Genomic DNA, 18429 nt, shown 5'->3' with positions numbered 1-18429 from the left:
TTGTGTGAACGCTTTAACGGGACGTTAAAGCAACTCATTGGGACTTTTACCAGGACCTACAGGGACTGGGAGAAATTCTTGCCTCACCTCCTGTTTGCCTATCGAGAGGTGCCCCAAGAATCCACGGGGTTCTCCCCATTCGAACTGGTATACGGGAGACGGGTATGGGGACCCCTAGACTTAGTGCTAGAACACTGGGAAGGGGAGGGCACCATAGAAGGGGTACCTATTGTACCGTATGTGCTGGAATTCCGGGATCGCCTACAGGAGCTCACCCAGGCTGTACGTTGGAACATGCAGGTGGCCCAGCGGCGCCAGCGCGTATGGTACAATCGGAGGGCCAGAGAGCGCACCTTGGAAATAGGGCAGAAGGTCCTGGTGTTAGAGCCCACTAGGCAGAACAAGTTCCAAGCTGCATGGCAGGGGCCCTACTAGGTAGTGGGGAAAATAGCCGACACCACCTATAATGTCGCCGATTGTGACGACCCCAGGGTTATCCACATGTTCCACGTGAATATGCTGAAGCCCTATCGGGAGCGCCCTGAAGAGGTAGTGGCCATCTGTGCACCTGAAGCAGAGGATTTAGCCGGACTTCCCTTGCCTTTTGTCTTAAGGGAGAGGACTCAGTCTAAAACATGGGACCAGGTACACTGGGGTGAAGACTTAGGTCCCCGGGAGAGACAGCAGGCGGAGGAGTTGTTGAGGCAGCGACAGAGGATGTTTTCGGGGAAACCCGGGTACACTCACCTGGCACAACACAAGGTTGAGACCCAGGATCAGACCCCCCTGCGACAAACCCCCTTCCGCATCCCTGAGTCTGTATAAGAAGGGTTGCGACAAGAGATGCAAGAGATGTTGCGTTTAGGGGTCATTGAAGAGTCAGATAGTCCCTGGGCATCCCCCGTAGTGTTAGTGCCCAAGAAGGATGGGACTACACGGTTTTGTGTAGACTATCGTAAGCTCAATGAGAAAACAGTGACGGATGCGTATCCCATGCCGCGTGTGGATGACTTGTTAGACTGACTGGCAGGGGCAAAGTATTTGACCACCATCGATCTATGCAAAGGCTACTGGCAGATTCCCCTTAGTCCTGATGCTATTCCCAAGTCGGCATTTGTCACCCCGTTTGGCTTATTCCAGTTTCGAGCTATGCCATTCGGGAAGAAGACTGCCCCGGCGACCTTCCAGAGGCTGGCTGACCGGCTTCTGGATGGTCTCCAGGACTATGCGTGTGCCTACCTGGATGATATCGCCATCTACAGCGCGACATGGGAAGAGCATCTAAATCACCTAGAGACAGTAGTAGAAAGGATCCACAAGGCCGGAATCACCCTGAACCCAAACAAGTGTCACGTGGGCAAAACAGAGGTTCAGTATTTAGGGCATTGGGTGGGAAGTGGGAAACAGAGACCAGAACCAGCCAAGATTGAGGCCATAGCCAAATGGCCCACCCCACGCGCTAAAACCCAGGTCATGGCGTTTCTAGAGACAGCGGGGTATTACAGGAAATTCGTTCCCAATTACAGCAGCGTGGCCAAGCCCCTCACTGATCTGACCCGTAAGAACCAACCCCGCCAGGTAACCTGGACCCCAGAGTGTGAGGAAGCCTTCCGCCAGCTAAAGGATGCCCTCACCAATACCCCTGTATTGGCCACACCCGATCCAACTAATAGTTTCCTTGTTCACACAGACGCTTCTATGTTTGGATTGGGGGCAGTACTAAGCCAAGTCGGGCCGGACGGCCAAGAGGACCCGGTAGCTTACCTGAGTCGGAAACTACTGCCCCGTGAAGTGAGCTATGTGGCCATCGAGAAGGAGTGCCTGGCAATAGTATGGGCACTCAAAAAGTTACAACCATATTTGTATGGACAACAGTTTTCCCTCCTAACGGACCATAATCCCCTAGTCTGGCTTAATCGGGTCTCCGGAGACAATGCCAGATTACTGCGGTGAAGTTTAGCGCTACAACCTCTGGACTTCACCATCCACTACAGACCCGGCAAAAAAAACGGTAATGCCGATGGACTAAGTCGACAAACGGAACTTGTACCAACCCCATAAACTTCGGTCATCCCCAAACCGATCCGTTAAGGATCAGACTGTGTATGCCGATCGCGTCGCTGAAAAGGGGAGCCGTGTTACAGAACCCCCAGCACCAAGAATATGTTACAACTTCTTAAAAGAGAAAAAATGAAGGAACTCACCAGTCTTCCAAAAGTATTCTTTTATTAACACCAACTCCAGATAAAATTCATGGCCGGGGGAGCGGTAGCCGAAGCTCGTGTGAGCAGAGGGGGACGACGCCCGTTTTCGCGCTGTGCCTGCGCTTCTACCGGTCAATCTGTGCCTAGGTTAGACAGCGGAAATAGTGTACCGGCCATGACACCTCCCACCACCAAAACCCTCCCACAAATCAAGAAATACACAAATTATAAAAAGCACATTTAAAAACACTGAATTAAACTTCTGAGATTACTTCTAAAGCTCTGACATAGATCTATAAACTGTGATCCCAGTAATATCATAATCCACAATATTGGCGTAGATTCAAGCCCACAAACTACCTGACTCCAGCGTATTGCGTCTATCTCTATAAGAAAATGGACATGTCCACGCGGTCATTGAAGCCGAGCGGACCAAGCGCATTACTACGCATGATCCACCTGGCCTCACGTCTCAGGAGCAAGTTATTCCAATCTCCTCCTTGGGCCGGCAGGGTAACCCTTTCTATTCCAGCAAAGGTAAGACATTGTGCATTGCCACTATGCTTCTCTCTCACATGCGAAATCAGGCGTGGGACTCCTTTACCTGTCACTACTGACCGACAATGCTCGCGGAAACGTGTAAATAGTGGTCGAATGGTTTTCCCGATATAATATAATCTACATGGGTAAAATATAACATATACTACATGGTCAGATCTGCAAGTGATGAAATCATTGACCATGTGTTCTACAGCTCCCGTGTATAAAACGCGGTCAGTCATATGTTGTCGACAGTATGAACAGTGCCCGCATTTAAAGTTGCCTTTAGGGGTGGCTCAGCTGAGCCAATTACTGCCCTGGCTAGTAAAGCGATTTCTCACTATTTTATCTCTCAGTCTCACACTTCTTTTGTTGGCTATTAGTGGGCCTCTCGCTACTATCTCCGACAACTCTTTGTCACGTCCTAACAAATGCCAATTCTTCTTTATGGCCAATCTGATTTGTTGATCCATATTACTGTATTTAAAAGAGAAAGTGAATCGTTTCTCCACATGCTGCTTACGATTAGCTACCTTCTTATCTACTTCTCTATTTCTCCTCTCATTATTCACTCTGTCCAAGGTCGTGGTTAATAGATTTTTGGGGTACCCTCTGTGTTTAAATCTGACCTTCATCTCTTCTGATTGACGCAGGAAACCTTCTTCCGTGTTGTTCATCCTACTTACCCTAACAAACTGACTATATGGAAGGGCTCTTTTTGTGTGCATAGGGTGAAAGCTATCGTAATGCATCATAGTGTTAGCTGCTACCGGTTTTCGATAAAGCGACGTACAGATCTTCCCTTCTTTCACCTCCACTAAAACATCCAAGAATTCTAGTTTCTGACCTCCAAACACGGAGGTAAAAATCATATTCATATTATTGATCTGATTCAAACCTGTCGCAAAATCTTGAAATATGTCCTCCGTGCCATCCCAGATCACTACTGTGTCATCAATATATATTTGATAAAATTTAATATGCTGTAAGAAGACATTTTCGCTTGAATATATGTATTTTTCCTCGAACACACCTAAAAATAAATTCGCGAAGGTGCATGCTACCGGAGTTCCCATCGCAGTCCCAACTTCTTGCACGTACCAATCATCCAAAAAGGTGAACGCATTATGGATGAGGATAAAATTCAACCCCTCACACACAAATTCAACGAAATCCCGACTTTTATTAGTGGTGTTTAAGATTAGTTCAATTGTTTCCACTCCTATTCTCTGAGGTATCCTGGTGTACAAACTCTCTACATCAATAGATGCTAGAGAGAAAGTCTCTTGCCAGTCAAAACCTCGTATGCTTTTGAGAAAAGAATTTGTGTCTTTCAAATAGGACGGAATGTCCTTCAACATAGGGCGTAACAACCAATCTATGTACTGGGATAGGGGCTCAGTGAGCGACCCTATCCCAGACACTATTGGACGCCCAGGGGGACGTTCAACCGACTTGTGCACCTTCGGGATATGGTACCAGTGGGGTCTGGTGGGGAACTCCGGCAGCAGCCTCTCCGCTTTACGTTTGGAAATTACTCCTAACTCCACATATTTCCTCAAGTAAGTTCTCAACTCAGCTATATACTTAGGTAAAGGATTCTTAGACAGAGGTCTATATACTGTTGTGTCCGACAATTGTCTCTTGGCTTCAGAGACATAGTAGGATCTGGGAAGCAGCACTATCTTTCCTCCCTTATCGGCAGCCCTCACTATCGTGTCCTCCCACTTGCTAATTTCTCACATAGCTTTTTCTTCGTCAGTTGTTAAGTTATTCGGGGCTTTGAGATACATCAATGCTTCTACATCCCGTATTACCTGCGCTTCAAATAAATCTATTAGATTACCTGGAGATGCCATAGGCATGAATCTGGATGGGACCCACCCCCCCCCCCTAAAAGGGGCTATACTCTCTCTGTTGTCCCCACTCCGATTCACAGTTTCATCAGTCAGCCCCACTAGCGACTCCGCATCCTCTCTCGTGTCAACTAATGCGCCCGTCCCTGCCATAAAGCCCAATGGGCCAATGGAACAGGGACTCTCTCCTTCCAAATTTATATTATCTATATTTTTATTGTTAAACATTTTAAAGAGGTGAATTTTTCTAGTAGATTTGAATAAGTCAATTTTGAAGTCGGTCAGATCAAAATCTTCTGGGATACTAAATCCCAACCCCTTGGACAGTAGTGATAAATGTGTCGGAGTCAAAACATGATCAGTCAAATTGATAACAATATTTTCCACCAAGTTAATCAGTATTTCCGTGTCCACGCCACATGCTTCCGTTTTTGCTGCTTGCCCACGTTGGTTGTTCTTTCTACCCCTCCGGGTCTTTCTCCTAAAGGGGTCGACACTCCTGGTGTTTCTACTCCAGCTGCTGAGAGACATTCTAGGGAGCCAGTCGACATACCCGTACTGTCACTGCAACTGGACTCGGATTCAGTAGTGAGATAGTCCCGTTTACGGTTTTTATTCCTATTCACATGATTCCGTTTCCATCTGGCAACGTGTTTGCTTTTGCTATCGCCTTCACTGGAGATATTCCAGGAGAAAACTCGGCCCGTATCAAAGTCCATTTTATCTCTTATGTATTTATCTCTTTTCCTCTGCTTTATATTTGCCTGAATGGGTATGAGTTTACTGTCCAATTTCTTATGGAAGACATCCCACTGGCTCTCATTAAGTCTGGATTTCAGCTCTTCTTGTGTTTTATTTAATTCGGCATTTACTGTCTCATAATTTTATAAATTAGTTTTTAAAACTAATGCCAATAAATCCTGCGAGCATTTCAACATAATACTTTCCCATTCCTTCTGGAAAGCGGCATTTTCGTTATGCTGTGAAATTTGTTTCCAGACTCTTAGTCCACGTGGGACTCTTCCATTCTCACAGTATGATCTCAACGAATTATTCGTCCCAAAAAGTTTGACTTCTCTTTCTGCCAAATTCGTCATTTTGAATTCTAAGGCTTTAGTGTTTAACGTGTGTATCTCATCCCCCTGCTCACATTCTTTAAAATAATTTTCTACATCCACCCGGCCAGCCTGTAATCCCAATCTGGGTTGAACGGTGGAGAGATCCATCTGATCCATGTGCAGCAATCAACTGCTTCAAAGCGTTCACCTGTCGAGTCTCACCTGGGACGTGCTCAGCTCCAACGGATAGCATACAATACAGTCCAACAATAAAAAATGAGCGGCACTGCCCCTACCACTCGGGTCTCTACTGGACCAATTTCAGGTGAAAACAAGTGTTGCTAGATGTCACTCTCCAAAAATAATAATCACATGGGACTTCGGGTGCTCTTCCGAAAAAAAAACAGTCTATTGACCACAACTTCTTAAAAGAGAAAAAATGAAGGCACTCACCAGTCTTCCAAAAGTATTATTTTATTAACGCCAACTACAGATAAAATTCATGGCCGGGGGAGCGGGAGCCGAAGCTCGTGTGAGCAGAGGGGGACGACGGCCGTTTCGCGCTGTGCCTGCGCTTCTACGGGTCAATCTGTGCTCAGGTTAGACAGCGGAAATAGTGTACCGGCCATGACACCTCCCACCACCAAAACCCTCCCACAAATCAAGAAATACACAAATTATAAAAAGCACATTTAAAAACACTGAATTAAACTTCTGAGATTACTTCGAAAGCTCTGACATAGATCTATAAACTGTGATCCCAGTAATATCATAACCCACAATATTGGCGTAGATTCAAGCCCACAAACTACCTGACTCCAGCGTATTGCGTCTATCTCTATAAGAAAATGGACATGTCCACGCGGTCATTGAAGCCGAGCGGACCAAGCGCATTACTACACATGATCCACCTGGCCTCACGTCTCAGGAGCAAGTTATTCCAATCTTCTCCTTGGGCCGGCAGGGTAACCTGTTATGAAAGGCAATTCAGTACTACAATGGACATAGCGGTCAGAGCACATACAGTGATCTGACAATAACCCAAAATCATAAAACGAGCTCTGAGACGTGGGAACTCTGCAGACCGCAATCCCTAATCCTCTCCAAACAACACTAGAGGCAGCCGTGGATTGCGCCTAACTCTACCTATGCAACTCGGCACAGCCTGAGAAACTAACTAGCCTGAAGATAGAAAATAAGCCTACCTTGCCTCAGAGAAATACCCCAAAGGAAAAGGCAGCCCCCCACATATAATGACTGTGAGTTAAGATGAAAAGACAAACGTAGAGATGAAATAGATTCAGCAAAGTGAGGCCCGACTTTCTTAACAGATCGAGGATAGAAAAGGTAACTTTGCGGTCTACACAAAACCCTAAAGAAAACCACGCAAAGGGGGCAAAAAGACCCTCCGTACCGAACTAACGGCACGGAGGTACACCCTTTGCGTCCCAGAGCTTCCAGCAACAAATTAGACAAGCTGGACAGAAAAAATAGCAAACAAATAGCAAAGAAGAACTTAGCTATGCAGAGCAGCAGGCCACAGGAATGATCCAGGGAAAAGCAAGTCCAACACTGGAATATTGACAGGAAGCCAGGATCAAAGCATTAGGTGGAGTTAAGTAGAGAAGCACCTAATGACCTCACCAGATCACCTGAGGGAGGAAACTCAGAAGCCGCAGTACCACTTCCCTCCACCAACAGAAGCTCACAGAGAGAATCAGCCGAAGTACCACTTGTGACCACAGGAGGGAGCTCTGCCACAGAATTCACAACAGTACCCCCCCCTTGAGGAGGGGTCACCGAACCCTCACCAGAGCCCCCAGGCCGACCAGGAAGAGCCACATGAAAGGCACGAACAAGATCGGGAGCATGGACATCAGAGGCAAAAACCCAGGAATTATCTTCCTGAGCATAACCCTTCCATTTAACCAGATACTGGAGTTTCCGTCTAGAAACACGAGAATCCAAAATCTTCTCCACAATATACTTCAATTCCCCCTCCACCAAAACCGGGGCAGGAGGATCAACAGATGGAACCATAGGTGCCACGTATCTCCGCAACAATGACCTATGGAATACGTTATGTATGGAAAAAGAATCTGGAAGGGTCAGACGAAAAGACACAGGATTAAGAACCTCAGAAATCCTATACGGACCAATGAAACGAGGTTTAAACTTAGGAGAGGAAACCTTCATAGGAATATGACGAGAAGATAACCAAACCAGATCCCCAACACGAAGTCGGGGACCCACACGGCGTCTGCGATTAGCGAAACGTTGAGCCTTCTCCTGGGACAAGGTCAAATTGTCCACTACATGAGTCCAAATCTGCTGCAACCTGTCCACCACAGTATCCACACCAGGACAGTCCGAAGACTCAACCTGTCCTGAAGAGAAACGAGGATGGAACCCTGAATTGCAGAAAAATGGCGAAACCAAGGTAGCCGAGCTGGCCCGATTATTAAGGGCGAACTCAGCCAAAGGCAAAAAGGACACCCAGTCATCCTGATCAGCAGAAACAAAGCATCTCAGATATGTTTCCAAGGTCTGATTGGTTCGTTCGGTCTGGCCATTAGTCTGAGGATGGAAAGCCGAGGAAAAAGACAAGTCAATGCCCATCCTACCAAAAAAGCTCGCCAAAACCTTGAAACAAACTGGGAACCTCTGTCAAACGATATTCTCTGGAATGCCATGTAAACGAACCACATGCTGGAAGAACAATGGCACCAAATCAGAGGAGGAAGGCAATTTAGACAAGGGTACCAGATGGACCATCTTAGAAAAGCGATCACAGACCACCCAAATGACTGACATCTTTTGAGAAACGGGAAGATCAGAAATAAAATCCATAGAGATATGTGTCCAAGGCCTCTTCGGGACCGGCAAGGGCAAAAGCAACCCACTGGCACGAGAACAGCAGGGCTTAGCCCGAGCACAAATCCCACAGGACTGCACAAAAACACGCACATCCCGCGACAGAGACGGCCACCAAAAGGATCTAGCCACCAACTCTCTGGTACCAAAGATTCCAGGATGACCAGCCAACACCGAACAATGAACCTCAGAGATAACTTTATTGGTCCACCTATCAGGGACAAACAGTCTCTCCGCTGGACAACGATCAGGTTTATTAGCCTGAAATTTTTGCAGCACCCGCCGCAAATCAGGGGAGATGGCAGACACAATTACTCCTTCCTTGAGGATACCCGTCGGCTCAGACAAACCCGGAGAGTCGGGCAAAAAACTCCTAGACAGAGCATCCGCCTTCACATTTTTAGAGCCCGGAAGGTACGAAATCACAAAGTCAAAACGGGCAAAAAACAGCGACCAACGAGCCTGTCTAGGATTCAACCGCTTAGCAGACTCAAGATAAGTCAAGTTCTTATGATCAGTCAATACCACCACGCGATGCTTAGCTCCTTCAAGCCAATGACGCCACTCCTCGAATGCCCACTTCATGGCCAGCAACTCTCGGTTGCCCACATCATAATTTCGCTCAGCAGGCGAAAACTTCCTGGAAAAAAAAGCGCATGGTTTCATCACTGAGCAATCAGAACCTCTCTGCGACAAAACAGCCCCTGCTCCAATCTCAGAAGCATCAACCTCGACCTGGAACGGAAGAGAAACATCTGGTTGACACAACACAGGGGCAGAAGAAAAACGATGCTTCAAGTCTTGAAAAGCTTCCACAGCAGCAGAAGACCAATTGACCAAATCAGCACCCTTCTTGGTCAAATCGGTCAATGGTTTGGCAATACTAGAAAAATTGCAGATGAAGCGACGATAAAAATTAGCAAAGCCCAGGAACTTTTGCAGACTTTTCAGAGATGTCGGCTGAGTCCAATCATGGATGGCTTGGACCTTAACAGGATCCATCTCGATAGTAGAAGGGGAAAAGATGAACCCCAAAAATGAAACCTTCTGCACACCAAAGAGACACTTTGATCCCTTCACAAACAAAGAATTAGCACGCAGGACCTGAAAAACTGTTCTGACCTGCTTCACATGAGACTCCCAATCATCCGAGAAGATCAAAATGTCATCCAAGTACACAATCAGGAATTTATCCAGGTACTCTCGGAAGATGTCATGCATAAAGGACTGAAACACTGATGGAGCATTGGCAAGTCCGAATGGCATCACTAGATACTCAAAATGACCCTCGGGCGTATTAAATGCAGTTTTCCATTCATCTCCTTGCCTGATTCGCACCAGATTATACGCACCACGAAGATCTATCTTGGTGAACCAACTAACCCCCTTAATCCGAGCAAACAAATCAGATAACAATGGCAAGGGGTACTGAAATTTAACCGTGATCTTATTTAGAAGGCGGTAATCTATACAAGGTCTCAGCGAACCATCCTTCTTGGCTACAAAAAAGAACCCTGCTCCTAATGGCGACGATGACGGGCGAATATGCCCCTTCTCCAGGGACTCCTTCACATAACTGCGCATAGCGGCGTGCTCAGGCACGGATAAATTAAACAGTCGACCTTTTGGGAATTTACTACCAGGAATCAAATTGATAGCACAATCACAATCCCTATGCGGAGGTAGGGCATCGGACTTGGGCTCATCAAATACATCCCGGTAATCAGACAAGAACTCTGGAACCTCAGAAGGGGTGGATGACGAAATTGACAGAAATAGAACATCACCATGTACCCCCTGACAACCCCAGCTGGACACCGACATGGATTTCCAATCTAATACTGGATTATGGGCTTGTAGCCATGGCAACCCCAACACGACCACATCATGCAGATTATGCAACACCAGAAAGCGAATAACCTCCTGATGTGCAGGAGCCATGCACATGGTCAGCTGCGTCCAGTATTGAGGCTTATTCTTGGCCAAAGGCGTGGCATCAATTCCTCTCAATGGAATAGGGCACTGCAAGGGCTCTAAGAGAAACCCACAACGCTTAGCATACTCCAAGTCCATCAAATTCAGGGCAGCGCCTGAATCCACAAATGCCATGACAGAATACGATGACAAAGAGCAGATCAAGGTAACGGACAGAAGAAATTTTGACTGTACCATACCAATGGTGGCAGACCTAGCGAACCGCTTAGTGCGCTTAGGACAATCAGAGATAGCATGAGTGGAATCACCACAGTAGAAACACAGCCCATTCAGACGTCTGTGTTCTTGCCGTTCTACTCTGGTCAAAGTCCTATCGCACTGCATAGGCTCAGGTTTAAGCTCAGGTAATACCGCCAAATGGTGCACAGATTTACGCTCACGCAAGCGTCGACCGATCTGAATGGCCAAAGACATAGACTCATTCAAACCAGCAGGCATAGGAAATCCCACCATGACATCCTTAAGGGCTTCAGAGAGACCCTTTCTGAACATAGCTGCCAGCGCAGATTCATTCCATTGAGTGAGCACGGACCACTTTCTAAATTTCTGACAATATACCTCTATCTCATCCTGACCCTGACAAAGAGCCAGCAAATTTTTCTCTGCCTGATCCACTGAATTAGGTTCATCGTACAGCAATCCGAGCGCCAGGAAAAACGCATCGATATTACTCAATGCAGGATCTCCTGGCGCAAGAGAAAATGCCCAGTCCTGAGGGTCGCCGCGCAAAAAAGAAATAACAATCAAAACCTGTTGAACTGGATCACCAGAGGAGCGAGGTTTCAAGGCCAGAAATAATTTACAATTATTTTTGAAACTCAGAAACTTAGTTCTATCTCCAAAAAACAAATCAGGAATAGGAATTCTTGGTTCCAACATAGCTTTCTGATCAATAGTGTCTTGAATCTTTTGTACTCTTGCCGAGAGCTGATCCACAAATGAAGACAGACTTCTAATGTCCATCGCTACACCTGTGTACTGAACCACCCAAATGTCTAGGGGAAAAAAAAGGCAAAACACAGTGCAAAGAAAAAAAAAATGGTCTCAGAACTTCTTTTTTCCCTCTATTGAGAATCATTAGTACTTTTGGCTTCCTGTACTGTTATGAAAGGCAATTCAGTACTACAATGGACATAGCGGTCAGAGCACATACAGTGATCTGACAATAACCCAAAATCATAGAATGAGCTCTGAGACGTGGGAACTCTGCAGACCGCAATCCCTAATCCTCTCCAAACAACACTAGAGGCAGCCGTGGATTGCGCCTAACTCTACCTATGCAACTCGGCACAGCCTGAGAAACTAACTAGCCTGAAGATAGAAAATAAGCCTACCTTGCCTCAGAGAAATACCCCAAAGGAAAAGGCAGCCCCCCACATATAATGACTGTGAGTTAAGATGAAAAGACAAACGTAGAGATGAAATAGATTCAGCAAAGTGAGGCCCGACTTTCTTAACAGATCGAGGATAGAAAAGGTAACTTTGCGGTCTACACAAAACCCTAAAGAAAACCACGCAAAGGGGGCAAAAAGACCCTCCGTACCGAACTAACGGCACGGAGGTACACCCTTTGCGTCCCAGAGCTTCCAGCAACAAATTAGACAAGCTGGACAGAAAAAATAGCAAACAAATAGCAAAGAAGAACTTAGCTATGCAGAGCAGCAGGCCACAGGAATGATCCAGGGAAAAGCAAGTCCAACACTGGAACATTGACAGGAAGCCAGGATCAAAGCATTAGGTGGAGTTAAGTAGAGAAGCACCTAACGACCTCACCAGATCACCTGAGGGAGGAAACTCAGAAGCCGCAGTACCACTTCCCTCCACCAACAGAAGCTCACAGAGAGAATCAGCCGAAGTACCACTTGTGACCACAGGAGGGAGCTCTGCCACAGAATTCACAACAGTAACCCTTTCTATTCCAGCAAAGGTAAGACATTGTGCATTGCCACTATGCTTCTCTCTCACATGCGAAATCAGGCGTGGGACTCCTTTACCTGTCACTACTGACCGACAATGCTCGCGGAAACGTGTAAATAGTGGTCGAATTGTTTTCCCGATATAATATAATCTACATGGGCAAAATATAACATATACTACATGGTCAGATCTGCAAGTGATGAAATCATTGACCATGTGTTCTACAGCACCCATGTGTAAAACGCAGTCAGTCATATGTTGTCGACAGTATGAACAGTGCCCGCATTTAAAGTTGCCTTTAGGGGTGGCTGAGCTGAGCCAATTACTGCCCTGGCTAGTAATGCGATTTCTCACTATTTTATCTCTCAGTCTCACACTTCTTTTGTTGGCTATTAGTGGGCCTCTCGCTACTATCTCCGACAACTCTTTGTCACGTCCTAACAAATGCCAATTCTTCTTTATGGCCAATCTGATTTGTTGATCCATATTACTGTATTTAAAAGAGAAAGTGAATCGTTTCTCCACATGCTGCTTACGATTAACTACCTTCTTATCTACTTCTCTATTTCTCCTCTCATTATTCACTCTGTCCAAGGTCGTGGTTAATAGATTTTTGGGGTACCCTCTCTGTTTAAATCTGACCTTCATCTCTTCTGATTGACGCAGGAAACCTTCTTCCGTGTTGTTCATCCTACTTACCCTAACAAACTGACTATATGGAAGGGCTCTTTTTGTGTGCATAGGGTGAAAGCTATCGTAATGCATCATAGTGTTAGCTGCTACCGTTATTCGATAAAGCGACGTACAGATCTTCCCTTCTTTCACCTCCACTAAAACGTCCAAGAATTCTAGTTTCTGACCTCCAAACACGGAGGTAAAAACCATATTCATATTATTGATCTGATTCAAACCTGTCACAAAATCTTGAAATATGTCCTCCGTGCCATCCCAGATCACTACTATGTCATCAATATATCTTTGATAAAATTTAATATGCTGTAAGAAGACATTTTCGCTTGAATATATGTATTTTTCCTCGAACACACCTCTTTTAAGAAGTTGTGGTCAATAGACTGTTTTTTTGGAAGAGCACCTGAAGTCCCATGTGATTATTATTTTTGGAGAGTGACATCTAGCAACACTTGTTTTCACCTGAAATTGGTCCAGTAGAGACCCGAGTGGTAGGGGCAGTGCCGCTCATTTTTTCTTGTTGGTCAAGAATATGTTATGCAGTATATATTATGTATAATAGGTTCCATGTGAAATGCATCAGTCCACAGGTTGCGTCCCTGGGCAGAGAGGACAAGATATCCCCCTTCTGTCCTCCTCCACCTTTGTAATTCTCCCAGTAAATATCTTGTAATGTATGTCTGGCCTGTTTTTTCTATTAGCCTACCCTGTGTATCTGTGTTATATATTCTGTGTGCTGTAAATAAAGTGAGTTCTTTTAGACTGGAAATACGTGGGGTAGCAGTCAGCTTTTATATGCTCTCACGTAACCAAGGAATTCCAGCCAGCGTCTTTCATTCAAACTCCAGCCAAAACAGAGTGGACCTCCTGAAACACGGGGTGGTACTGAAAGAGGTACCCCAGCTTGGTAGACCCCGTTACAATGGGTTTTTTACAAGACAACAAATATTCTAAAAGATGATCAGTATATTATTAAAGATCCGCAATAGTGTGCAGTAAGTCAATAAATTTCAATCTGTCAGGAAGATCTGAATTATTTTTCCATTATGCTGTGTGACCAAGTCCTGCTTGCAGTCCCTTGCCCTGCTGCAGCCCCCTATCTCTCCCTCTTTGTCAATTTCTACTCCCCTCCCTTAAACCAAATGGTCATTCTGAAATGTGAGTTTTATGGCTCTGTCAGCTAGCAGAGCTAAGAGTGTCTTCCCGTCAAGAGTTTCCTGAGCAGAATACTCAGAATTCAGTAACACACATTACCATAGAAACATGAAAAATAGATTTCCAGGATCTAGGCAATTGGGGCAACGCATGGCAGCGTTTTGTGGCATTTAGGGCCATCAAAAACCTGGGAAATTAATTTCTGCCCACCAGTAAATCACATACATACCGTGTTTGGACTCTAAAGAACAGTAAAATCACAGGGGAAAAAATAATGCCAATATCGTTGACCTGTGAGCTTCCAGGCCAAAGATATGAAAAAAAGGAGTTCTTGATAACTTTCCAAAATAAGTGTACCACCCTGAAAACAGCCCACATGTGAGGTCAGCAAGGTGGGAGTCCCTAAGTTTATGGCCAAACAATAAAACAGGAATGTCAGGCTGTGTAAGGGTTATTTGACCAAGAAGGAGAGTGATGGGGTGCTACGCCAGATGATCTGGCCTCCAGTCACCAGACCTGAACCCAATCGAGATGGTTTGGGGTGAGCTGGACCGCAGAGTGAAGGCAAAGGGCCAACAAGTGCTAAGCATCTCTGGGAACTCCTTCATGATTGTTGGAAGATCAAGAGAATGCGAAGAGTGTGCAAAGCAGTCATCAAAGCAAAAGGTGGCTACTTTGAAGAACCTAGAATATAAGACATATTATTTTCAGTTGTTTCACACTTTTTTTGTTAAGTATATAAGTCCGCATGTGTTAATTCATAGTTTTGATGCCTTCAGTGTGAATTTACAATTTTCATAGTCATGAAAATACAGAAAAATCTTTAAATGAGGGGTGTCCAAACTTTTGGTCTGTACTCTATCTATCTATCTATCTATCTATCATCTTTCTAATATACCCATCTATTATCTATCTATCTATCTATCTATCTATCTATCTATCTATCTATCTATCTATCTATCTATCTATCTATCTATCTATCTATCTATCTCCCAGGTCTAAGTTAGGATGAATTTGTGAAACTCCTTTCCAATCAGCTTCATCATAGAAATGGGAAATATTAGTGATTGTGAAAGCAAAAAAGGCCTGTTCACCACTTGGCAGTCACGTCATGAGAAATATCCAGTGTCTTGCATGTCTCAGCATAGCTCTGTAATTGGACAGCAGAGATAGATCAGCCGCTGTCTGATTGGATGAGAGGCATTTTCACGTGAAGGCCATGCAGTGCCGGCATGTTCTTGGATGTTTAGTTTCTTCCTCTTCAGAAATGACTCAATAGAATGTTCTTCCCACTCTCTGCATTCCTATCACATGAGGACAGATCCGACATCTTGCATACTGAGAATTGCAGCTTGTAGGGGACGGGTTCTCTTCACCTGGTTCTTGTGGCAACCTGAGCATTCAGGTATCTCTTGTATGACAAATGCCGGAGTCATATTACCTGGTGTAATGTAAGGACAGGTGGGCTTCTCTATGAGTGTAGTTTGCATGAGGTTCTCCATAATCCTTACCCCTAATTATCACATCATACTTCCTATGTTATGAGACAGTAGGATACATAACACATGGTGTTTACCTGTAATTTCATTATGAAAAAAGTTCACCCTCTACAAATCATATCCTATAAAAATAGTTCCATTTTTGAAAGACAAAGAAATATCTTGAACCTTGAAACCAAGTTATCTCCACATTGTTTTTGGCAGCTTAGTACAGTTTCCTTCTATCTAAGAATTAATCTTTCTTGGGTAGTGCAATCCTGAAAACTTGTAAAGCACAAGAAAAGACCTCAGGCACTTTCTCTCATTCTGGGTACAAGTAGTCCTTAGTTTTATACTGAACCTGTTTATTGGCTATTACGATATGTCTCTCCCGCTCATTAGCCCCTTCTCAAGTGACCCTCTGATGGTTTTCCAACTGCTGATTTACCTTTCTTACTGTTGCATTGAGTGGTAAAAAATCCACTACACCTGTACAGACTCCAGCTACTCCCCAGGCACTGTGGTGCTCCTTTCTTTGGAGGGTCTTTCTCTTACGAGGACACCATAGCCCCACCTCATGTTTCTCAACAGTCACAAATTTGTGAGTTCTAGGTCTCTTCCTCTCTGAAGAGACAATTTGCAAAATTAGCATATTTCGCAGAGGAGCATTCGACTTTTAAGGTACCGTCACACATAGCGACGCTGCAGCGATATCGACAACGATCCGGATCGCTGCAGCGTCGCTGTTTGGTCGCTGGAGAGCTGTCACACAGACAGCTCTCCAGCGACCAACGATGCCGAGGTCCCCGGTAACCAGGGTAAACATCGGGTAACTAAGCGCAGGGCCGCGCTTAGTAACCCGATGTTTACCCTGGTTACCATCCTAAAAAGTAAAAAAACAAACGCTACATACTTACCTACCGCTGTCTGTCCTCGGCGCTCTGCTTCTCTGGTCTGGCTGTGAGCGCCGGGCAGCCGGAAAGCAGAGCGATGACGTCACCGCTCTGCTTTCCGGCTGACCGACGCTCACAGCCAGTGCAGGAGGAGTGCAGAGCACAGCGCTGGAGGACAGACAGCTGTAGGTAAGTATGTACTGTTTGTTTTTTTACTTTTAGGATGGTAACCAGGGTAAACATCGGGTTACTAAGCGCGGCCCTGCGCTTAGTTACCCGATGTTTACCCTGGTTACCAGCAAAGACATCGCTGAATCGGTGTCACACACGCCGATTCAGCGATGTCTACGGGGAGTCCAGCGACGAAATAAAGTTCTGGACTTTCTTCCCCGACCAGCGATCTCCCAGCAGGGGCCTGATCGCTGCTGCCTGTCACACTGGACGATATCGCTAGCGAGGACGCTGCAACGTCACGGATCGCTAGCGATATCGTCTAGTGTGACAGTACCTTAAGTCTCATCTCGGCATGCTAATCAATCTCCGCAAAGAGAAACGATACTTCTTGGATATCGGTTGGACGCCTCTCACACAGCCAAACCAGATCCCCACTTTGCACTGATGAGAGGTAGTACCCCAAAACACAGTGCCTGCAAATTGAGATTCTGGTTTGGCTATTATCCTAAGTCATGTGACAAGGCTCGTTAAAGGGTCAACATTGACTTGTAGGATTGCTACTTCCAATAGGTGGCACTAGAGTTCTACTGTAGTTCTCTTACTCTCTGAAGAGACAATTTGCATAATTAACATATTTCCCAGAGGAGCATTGCGGCTTTAAGTCTCCTCATCTCGGCATGCTTAGCATGTCAATCTCTGCAAGGAGAAACAATACTTCTTGGATATCGGATGAAGACTGTCTAAAAATTTTGGAAACAATCCTAGCAAATTGGGCCACTTTCTGGCTGCAAAAAGTTGTTCCCTTCTAATATGGGGTGTTTCCAGGGCAAGACTAAACAGCTTTATTTTGCCAACTGAGATGTTAGTAAGTATGGATGGTGTGGGTCAATGCTTATGGTGTCATTAGCTATCACAGAAAAATGCACCATTTATCAGACTCTCTTCTTCAAAAATATTGTACTATGTCGCAGCCCAGTGCACACATTATTATACATCATTCATACATAGCATAAGAATATAACGTAATACACAGGTATACTGTCACGACACGGCTGTTGGGTGATCAGGGACCAGCTGATCAGGGACCAGCTCTCCTCCTATATATAGTATATACTTGTATGTCATCTCCTGTATATAGTATATACCTGTATGTCATCTCCCCTGTATATAGTATATACCTGCTGTATGTCATCTCCTCCTCTATATACCAATGTGTCACCTCCTCTTTTATATAGTATATACCTGTATGTCATCTCCTCCTGTATATAGTATATACGTGTGTCATCTCCTCCTGTGTATAGTATATACCTGTATGTCATCTCCTCCTATATATAGTATATACCTGTATGTCATCTCCTGTATATAGTATATACCTGTGTGTCATCTCCCCTGTATATAGTATGTACCTGTATGTCATCTCCTCCTGTATTAGACCTCGTTCACACGTTATTTGGTCAGTATTTTTACCTCAGTATTTGTAAGCTAAATTGGCAGCTTGATAAATCCCCAGCCAACAGGAAGCCCTCCCCCTGGCAGTATATATTAGCTCACACATACACATTATAGACAGGTCATGTGACTGACAGCTGCCGTAT

This window comes from Ranitomeya imitator, chromosome 1, assembly GCF_032444005.1.
Source record: "Ranitomeya imitator isolate aRanImi1 chromosome 1, aRanImi1.pri, whole genome shotgun sequence".
Classification (NCBI taxonomy): domain Eukaryota; kingdom Metazoa; phylum Chordata; class Amphibia; order Anura; family Dendrobatidae; genus Ranitomeya; species Ranitomeya imitator.
The sequence above is the reverse complement of the archived record's forward strand: the minus strand, read 5'-3'. Positions refer to the sequence as shown.